Source organism: Engraulis encrasicolus, chromosome 21 (assembly GCF_034702125.1).
Source record: "Engraulis encrasicolus isolate BLACKSEA-1 chromosome 21, IST_EnEncr_1.0, whole genome shotgun sequence".
Classification (NCBI taxonomy): domain Eukaryota; kingdom Metazoa; phylum Chordata; class Actinopteri; order Clupeiformes; family Engraulidae; genus Engraulis; species Engraulis encrasicolus.
The window spans coordinates 20,963,819-20,973,170 of record NC_085877.1 but is presented as its reverse complement, the minus strand read 5'-3'; the positions used below and the strand labels follow the sequence as shown (position 1 = coordinate 20,973,170).

The 9,352-nt window shown below is 43.7% G+C and overlaps 1 pseudogene; it reads left to right on the top strand.

Moving 5' to 3' along the window:
* LOC134438101 (zinc-binding protein A33-like) lies at nt 1–4,187 on the top strand (annotated as a pseudogene).
* The last annotated feature ends 5,165 nt before the right edge of the window (nt 4,188–9,352 follow it).

Here is a 9,352-nt window from a genome sequence, read left to right as displayed (position 1 = left end):
ATGCAGCTCACCCATCGGTAAATATGAGTGTTATTTTCCCGCATTCTGACTTTCGAAAATACTGTATTAAAACTGTACTGTAATAAAAACACTATATATACTGCACATGTTTTTCAGTGCGTTACAGGTGTGCTGTGGTGTTCCTGGGAGTGTTGTGTGCTCTGCTGGCCATCATCATTAGAGTGATGTGGCTCAATCAGATACACACAGAAGACAATCACCAGCAGACCTGCGAGAACTTCACTGAAGTTACAAGTTATGACAAAAACCATAAAATAGCGACCGACTGCAGCATCCTGAGCAGAGAGTAATCCCAGTTAGAGACCAACTACAACGCCCTGAGCAGAGAGAAATCCCAGTTAGAGACCAACTACAACGCCCTGAGCAGTGAGAAATCCCAGTTAGAGACCAACTACAACACCCTGAGCAGTGAGAAATCCCAGTTAGAGACCAACTACAACGCCCTGAGCAGAGAGAAATCCCAGTTAGAGACCAACTACAACACCCTGAGCAGAGAGAAATCCCAGTTAGAGACCAACTACAACAATGCTGTTGCTGAAAACGACAAGCTTCAAACAAGTGAGTGTTCAGTCACATAAATGTTGACGCACATTTGTTTTGATTAAGAGTATGTGTAAAGTTATGCGTTTTGTTAAGTGTTGTGTAAAAGACCTTTTATGGGTGCTGCTAGGGGGGGAAAGGTGTTACAGATTCTAAGGGCCCAAACACTGACAGGGGCCCTTAAGGGGGACCAAAATTCAAATCTTTCATGGGGCCCAAAATTTCCGGCACGCCCCTCGCCCGACCTATGTAGTTCTGCTCAGCTTCGATGTGTGGTGTAACTCTGCTTAGCTCCACCAAGGGGCTCCGGAGCCACACACACACACACACACACACACACACACACACACACACACACACACACACACACACACACACACACACACACACACACACACACACACACACACACACACACACACACACACAGACAGATCTGGTCAGAATCAGACTACTTTACAATTGTGATAATGTAAAAAGCCAACAACAATCAATTGCTGATAAGGTAGTTGTAAAGACAAGGCCTCTGTTCAAAATTTGCTGTTACTAGCATGGCATTCATAATGTAGGCCCACTGTATTTTACTACCGGTAGACTCTGGGAAAAGCCATATATATATTGCAGCACTAAATGGTAGTTCAGTCTTTTCAATGAACAGTAAAAGTGTTCAACTGGTGGAATGGTGTGTGTTATGAGGCTCCTAAAAAGGTTTTTGTAGTTATGTAGATATTACATGTAGTAGTCTGTTCATTACATGGCTAAACAAGTCTGTAGATTCTTAGGCATTTAAAGCTTGTGTAAACACATGAATAGGTACAGTAATGATGTGTAAACTGAACTTTCATAAAGATGCGTGAGGGAATGCTGAATTGAATACTTTTCTATTGATGAAATCTGCAAAGCCAATGCTGTGCAGTCTTACCAATAGCCAACAGGCCCTGCAGCCTACAGAGCGTAAAGGCAGCTGCCTGTGTTGCTGAGGTCGGTTTCAATTACTCGTTTCCTCCTCAAGCTCTTCCCCATTCAACATTCTTATTGCATAAATAAGAATTCTTGGAAGATATTGAATAAATACGTATCATCCTGAAATGTCACTGATGATGTTGAGCCTCAAGGCACCAGGCAAGAGGAAATAACAGAAGATGGATTTTGAGATGGACCCTATAGCGTGGCCCTTTCAGACTCTCAGGCTTTTTTCCCTCCTGAACGTGAGAAGTGTTGCTAGTAATGTTGCTGTTGTAATGTCGTCCAATCACTTAGCAAACGCTTGCTGTTAGCTTGAGATATGATTACTCTGTATTAAGTAACAAACTGCGTTCCATCTCCTATTGATTTTCAACTATTCGCTGGCTTCTGGAGTTCCACTCAGCTTCGATGTGTGTGGTGTAGCTCCACTTAGCAGCACCAGGGGGCACTCTCTGAGTGCAGCTACAGCTGCAGTCATGGGTGAGCGGTTAGGGCGTCAGACTTGCATCCCAGAGGTTGCCGGTTCGACTCCCGACCCACCAGGTTGGTGGGGGGAGTAATCAACCAGTGCTCTCCCCCATCCTCCTCCATGACTGAGGTACCCTGAGCATGGTACCGTCCCACCGCACTGCTCCCCATGGGGCGCCACTGAGGGCTGCCCCCTTGCACGGGTGAGGCATAAATGCAATTTCGTTGTGTGCAGTGTGCAGTGTTCACTTGTTTGCTGTGGAGTGCTGTGTCACAATGACAATGGGAGTTGGAGTTTCCCAATGGGCTTTCACTTTCACTTTCACTGCTTTCAGCATAACAGCGCAACATTTTAAAGATCCCAATAGGCTACATGACATCACATCCCAAACATGGAAACTGTTGAACCCTGCTAAGCACCATTACTACATGCAACTAGAACAAGTCACATGCAACAAGAATAAGTTACAAACCCTGGTCAGTTTTCCATCTGATTAAAGAAGCAAAAAAGCCTCAGATAGCCTACCTAACCATACTAGTGTCTATGTCAGCTGAACACAGTATATGCGTCCAGACTTTTATTGACCCCGTCCACTTGACCACCAGCATCTCTACAGACTACAGCTACTATATTAGTGATATGAGAGAAATGTCACCTTGGCTAACATGACAGAGAAACTGTTCTTCCAGGCCCAAGAAAGCCCTAGAAACAGATAAACTCACACAAGAACAGATTTGAATTCTGAATTAACGTCATTTCATTTACTTAAAATATTATGCTAATTTGGCATTCAAATTTGTAACAATATAAAAGAAATTCTTCCACATACTTTTGGGGTCAAATACACTACAAGATGTTAGATTTGAATAGCAATTGGATGTAAGAATTGAATTAACTGCACTTTTTTGCTGACTTGACATCATAATCTCTGTTACAACATGTGTGATACCTGATTGAATTGAATTGTTATGCAATGTACAAATTAGGGCTGCACGATAATGGAAAAAATCATAATCACGATTATTTGGGTCAAAATCATAATCACGATTATTGATTGTTTACTGATTTTTTTGAAAATTTTAGCAAAATAAAATATTCATTATATACGGGACGAGCAAAATTAATTGAATTGTAATAATTGTGTAAAGGCAATAGCATGAAACTTAGGTGGACATTTCTGGCCAGAAACACCAGCCTGTCAGTATGTTCTGGCTTCAAGGACGCAGATCACTATTGCCACGATTAAATCCCGATTGAAATCCCGATTTCGATATCACGATTTATCACGATTTTCGATTATTTTCGATTAATTGTGCAGCCCTAGTACAAATGTATTGCATGGCCTACTAATATGTATGTACTGCATGGCCTACTAATATGTATGTACTGTATGGCCTAATTCAAGTATTAAGTAATATGCTCTTACAGTACAGTAGGTCTCACTGGGCCAACTATTGAAAGGTTACCATCTTCTTTTTTCCCCAATTAGGAATAAAAATCACCCAAGATGTAGGTATAGTTGTTTTTTAAACATATACAATCGACTTGGGAATGTGTAAATAGCAGTATCAAATAAGACCATACAAATAATACAGTTTAACAAATAAACTACACTCCGGTCTTGTATGTTCTTCTTGTATGTTCTTCTCTCTTGTAGTGGATGTGACTCTGGATCCTGATACAGCTCATGACTACCTCATCCTGTCTGCTGATGGGAAACAGGTACAACTTGGTGATACATCACAGAATCGCCCTGACAACCCCAAACGCTTTGAGCGTTATATCATCGTGCTGGGCAAGCTCTGGTAGATTTTACTATGAGGTGCAGGTCAGTGGGAAGACGGAATGGGACTTAGGAGTAGCCATAGAATCTGTTAACAGGAAAGAGGAAACCACTCTGAGCCCTACAAATGGGTTCTGGGCAATAAGGCTGAGGGATAGTCAGTATAAGGCACTAGCTGATCCCGATGTCACCCTCTCCCTGAAAGAGAAGCCAGAGAGGGTGGGGGTGTTTGTGGATTATGGGGCAGGTGAGGTCTCCTTTTATGATGCAGACAGGTGGAGTCTAATCTACTCTTACAAAGGTGCCTCCTTCAGGGAGAAAATCTATCCCCTCTTCAACCCACATCGTAATGATAATGGCAAGAACTCTGCTCCACTGGTCATCACTCCAGTCTCCTGTTTCAAATAATTTGAGTCAATAAAGAACATGAAATGTTGGAATTCAGTTGTACTTGACAAGCCTGTCATGAACTTCAATTGTTTCACCGATTTGTTGTTTTGTTGTTGCTCTTGGCAACCAAACCCTGGTTGCCACTGTCAGCTGTGGACGTCATTTAGTTTACCAGTGCTGCCTTAGAAATGCATTATATTACCATATTATATTTTGTCAATGTTATAGCTTTTTATTGTTCTTCATTTGTTCAACTGTTTTTCATCTATTTTTGTTATTCGTTGTAGGCATCATGTACAATTTTACATTTCCATGTCATATAGGCTACTGTGTGTACCAGTCTTAGACAACTTAGTGGCTTTCTAACTTAGGTGAATAAAGGATACCATATTGTGATGATTACTCTAACCGGTGACATTTGTCATTTTGTGTAGTTTATGATGAATGAAAACAGACAGGATTTGTTTATAACATTACATTAAATTTTGCAGACACTTTTATCCAAAGCTACTTAGGCTATAATCGAGGACATAATCATAGCATGTTTATAACATGTCCAAACCCCAAAGAGTGACTTAAATATATTTTATATTATTAAGCTTACTATAAATTACTGAAAAGATTTTCATCTAATTAGGAGTCATACGTTCTCAGCTCCACTCTATTTCTAGCTCCAGCTCCACATTATACTTAGGCCAAATCAAGACCATATTAAAACATGGTTTGATCCACATGTATAAAGTTATTTAAGTATTGATTAATGTTTCAAGCAAGAATCATTGTAACTAACCACTTAAATATTTTTTTAGTGCATATACACATGTAGAAATTTGGGTTGGGGGCAGGGCTGGACTGGCCATCTGGCGTAGCCTACCGGGCAAATCCCGGTGGGCCCTCGCGTCTTTCGGGCCCTCGAGTGCCCGAAATAATAATAAAAAATTATATAGCCTACATTTTTTTTTTGGTCTGTGACGGTAAAATAAATGACACATCGGGGCTCATTGGATGCTTCTCTTGATGCACATTGGCCTAGTCCAATGAAATGTTCTGCTTCTCAAAGGCCCGCCCCTCCCTGCAGGCCCTCGTTCTCTCGACCCAATTAGTCTGTCAGCATCAAAGAGGCTTGAGACAAGAGGGCTTACTCACGTCACGTCATAACAGCGTAGTACGAAATGATGGCGAGGGGAGTACGGAAATGTTATTCACTGTGGAACAGGTCATAGGACAGCGTGAATGTCTGTCAGCTGTCCTTAATTACCCCCAGTAATTACTGCTGACCAACAGCTGCCGTTAATTGGCCACAAATTATCCATCATGGTGTCGTCCCCACTGACCATGCGCAAGGGAGTACGAAAATTGTATCCATCGCACCCACTGACCAATGACCATGCGCAAGGGAGTTAATTTTCCATCCACTCGTGTCCTCAGGCAAGGCCCCCGTACTACACCGTGGCCAATGCATTTCCCCCCGAGAGATTGTTCTTTTGTTGAGTTTCTTTGGTCAGCATCATCATCCGAAGTTTCGTTGACTTGGATGGTGGCTATTCGGTTAATAAAAACTCTGGTGGTGGAGCGGAGGATACAGGGCGCTATATGGAGAAAGAAAGGACTGGCTATGAAAAGCGCATGGAAAAGCGAAAGCAAAAACTAAAAGAAGACGGGGCAAAATGTGCTAAACTCACTGACTTGTTCAAAACTAAAAGCACCATCAGCTCGAGCTCCGGACCGGTAGCTCTCGTGTGGCCGTGGAAGGTGTGGTGAATCACACAGCTCGACCTCAGGTTGGGACAGTGGGGCCGCGGCCGCCGGTGCATCAACGAGTCGTGCAAGGTGGTGCAGAATGAGGCGGAGATAGGTGGGCGAACACTGCGGGCGAGATGGTTCGAGCAGGGGAGGTAGAGCCGGATACGAGACGAGACCCAGGGAGAGAGAGGTTAGCCCCCTCAACACACCCAGCTACAGTAGCTATGCGCCGCTTCGGTGTTTCCTAATTTCCCACCCCTTTCATTACCTCAGACCAAATTGTCATCCTGACTTAGGCCTAATCAAATCAGTCATGAATATTTGTACCCATTTGATAAATTCCCATGCACTTGTCTTGTAATGTTGCGCCAGCACATAGAAATCTTCCATTTGCCTTGAGCTGTCATGAGATGCTGTGTTGAAGTGAAGCTACCGTAGCTTCTGTCCTCTACCCGAACTACCGTAGGCCTACTCTGGCTGGCCAGGCAGATTAGCTATTCACTGCCTCGGCGTTTTCCCCATGTAGCCTATTGCCTGAAACTGAAGATGTCGTCCCTCCCCACTCGCTCAAATCAGTCACAAATATGTATTGATTTATTTTCTTAAACTTTTTTTGTATTGTTGCGCGAGCATATATCTCTCTTTACGTGTCAGCTGTCTGTCACAACCATCTGGGCTGTGTCTTGTATTAGGCCTACATGTTAATTACGGCGCAGCCCCACTTTCACTTTCTCAAATCCAACAAATATCTTGTTTTAGTCTATTGCTTGTCGTGTCTTTTGTAACTATGCTAAACACTGCTATTGTGGCGTGCATCAAGGATGGACAGGAAGGAGAGTACAGGGAACTGGTGGAGAAACAGAACAGCTGAATGCCACCAAAACAAAGGAGATGGTGGTCGATTTCAGAAGGACCTCCCCGCCACTGGTGCCTGTCTCTATTGAGGGAGAGACAGTGGAGACAGTTGACACCTACAAGTACCTAGGTGTACACCTGGACAACAGACTGGACTGGGCTGCTAATTCAGATGCTCTGTACAAGAAAGGACAGAGCAGGCTTTACTTCCTAAGGAAGCTCAGATCCTTCAATGTCTGCAACAGGCTCCTGCTGATGTTTTACCAGTCTGTCATGGCAAGTGTCCTTACCTATGCTATCGCCTGTTGGGGAGGTAGTATTAGGAAGAGGGACGCTGGGCGCCTTGACAGGCTGGTGAGGAAAGCTAGGTCTGTGGTGGGCATGGAATTGGAGGACCTCACTACAACAGCTGAAAACAGGACACTGAGCAGACTGGACTCCATACTGGAAAATGACAGACACCCCCTGCACCCGCTTCTGGCCAACCAGAGGAGCGTGTTCAGCTACAGACTCCGGGCCTTCCCCTGCCGTACAGACAGACTACGGAAGTCATTTGTTCCTAGGGCCATCCAGCTCTTCAATACCACACAGAAAGCCACAATGAAAGAGATTGTCATTGGTGACTGGACTGCCTAAACCACCACCCACCACCCCCCACCCCCTTCCGACTCTTTTTCTCTACTGAACAGCTACACTTCACCCAACCCCCCCACCCCATGGAGCAAGCGCCTGCACTACCTTGGACACTTTAAGGGATTGCCCAAGAAAAGACAATAAACTCACTACACCCCACCTCAGCTACTTCACCCATCTTATAGCAGCTGTAAACTACTTAACTTTTGCATTTTTATTCTTACTGGACTATCTCAACCACTGGAAACTGCCTTAATTTTTGTTGTTGTTGTTGTTGTTGAAATTAACCTGAGGGACTTCTACAATGCACAATAATTAGAACTACTTTGGCTCTTTTATGTGTACTGAACACGTTATCTTGACTTTTTGTGTGTATGTATGCAACATGATGCCCTACAAGGACCTTGTCTGTGTGTGTGTGTGCGTGTGCGTGTGCGTGTGCTTGTGCGTGTGTGTGTGTGTGTGTGTGTGTGTGTGTGTGTGTGTGTGTGTGTGTGTGTGTGTGTGTGTGAGACAATAACAGGGCTAGTCGAAAAGGGACTTATGTGTGTTTTGGGGGGGAAGGGGTGAGAGAGAGAGAGAGAGAGAGAGACAGAGAGAAAGATAGAGACGCGGTTTGGACGCTTCAATGCGTATTGTACGTAACGTCATCAACCTCTGTTGGCAGGGCCGGTTTTAAGCATAGGCCGGCTAGGCGGTCGCCTAGAGCGCAATCTGAAGAAGGAGCGCCGAAATGGCGCTCTCCGATGCGTAATTTTGCGATATGGAGGTTTTTTTTATGAAGTCGCAATCAACAAAGCGTGGCGAAAGCGCTCCTCACGGCAAAACGCCCCTCAGCCAATAGTAATATCGCTTTCAACTGTCTCTGGGAAGTCTGTGAACCAATAAACAGACAGTCCTGAGAAAGGGGGCGGGATGAGTGACAACGTGCGATCTATTTTGAATTTGGGGACTCACAGAGACAGAGGGAAGCCAGACAGAGCAGTGTGCTCTGCTGGTTGGAGAATTGTTATGTTCTCATTAAACCAGTCATTGCATGATGCAGGAGTTGCAGAGGTTGTTTTGGAACTATGTGATTTAATCAGCAACCGTTTGTGATTATGGAAAGCCTAATAATTATGAGGCTACTGTTTGGAATTAGAGGGAAAAAGAGCTTTGTTTTTGATCTGAGAAATCGCTAGTTAGCATGCTAACATTAGCCAAGTATGCCAAGCAATGAAATCCAAGCAATGTAAAGTAAGACTGGTGCAATGTTTAAAACAATTTTAGCTGCCATATGTCCTTCCATCCACTTGAATGAATTACCTGCTTGTTGTAATCTTAAAAAAACATTGTTTCCAGACCAGAATGACATACATGAATCATGTAACACAGAACCATGCACAGCATGTTATCATGCTGAGTGATGTAGTATTGCAGACAAGTGAGGCTATTTACTATATTTTGTATTATGTTTCTCTCACCCTGTCCCTCCAGTTCAAACACATAGATAGCCCCCTTCTCATTCTCCTACTCACAAATGCACCACTAGCCTATTTCAAGTCCAGAAATGAAATTGGTTCGGAATCATAGACAGCACAAATGTGTAGCTTATTAAAATTGTTATGCTGACATGCCTTGTGATGCTGTAGGTAGGCCTAGTGTAGATAGGCTATCAATGTAGACCTCCTTGGTAGGCCTATTGTCTACACGTGCATTTTACATGCAAATGTACTGTATCACTCTCCTGGCATTTCAATTCCATATTACAATTCAAACACATTGATAACCTCCCTCTCATCTGGGGTTGGCCGTTGGGGGCACCACCACCATCACACCCAACACACCACACAGTGAAGCTACTTTCATGCGACTCAATCTGATGTGTTGGTCGCCTGTCAAAAAGAACCAGAAATCCATTTGATGCAAAACAATTATTGTTCTTGATGCTATTTAGTTAAGCTTACTACCGG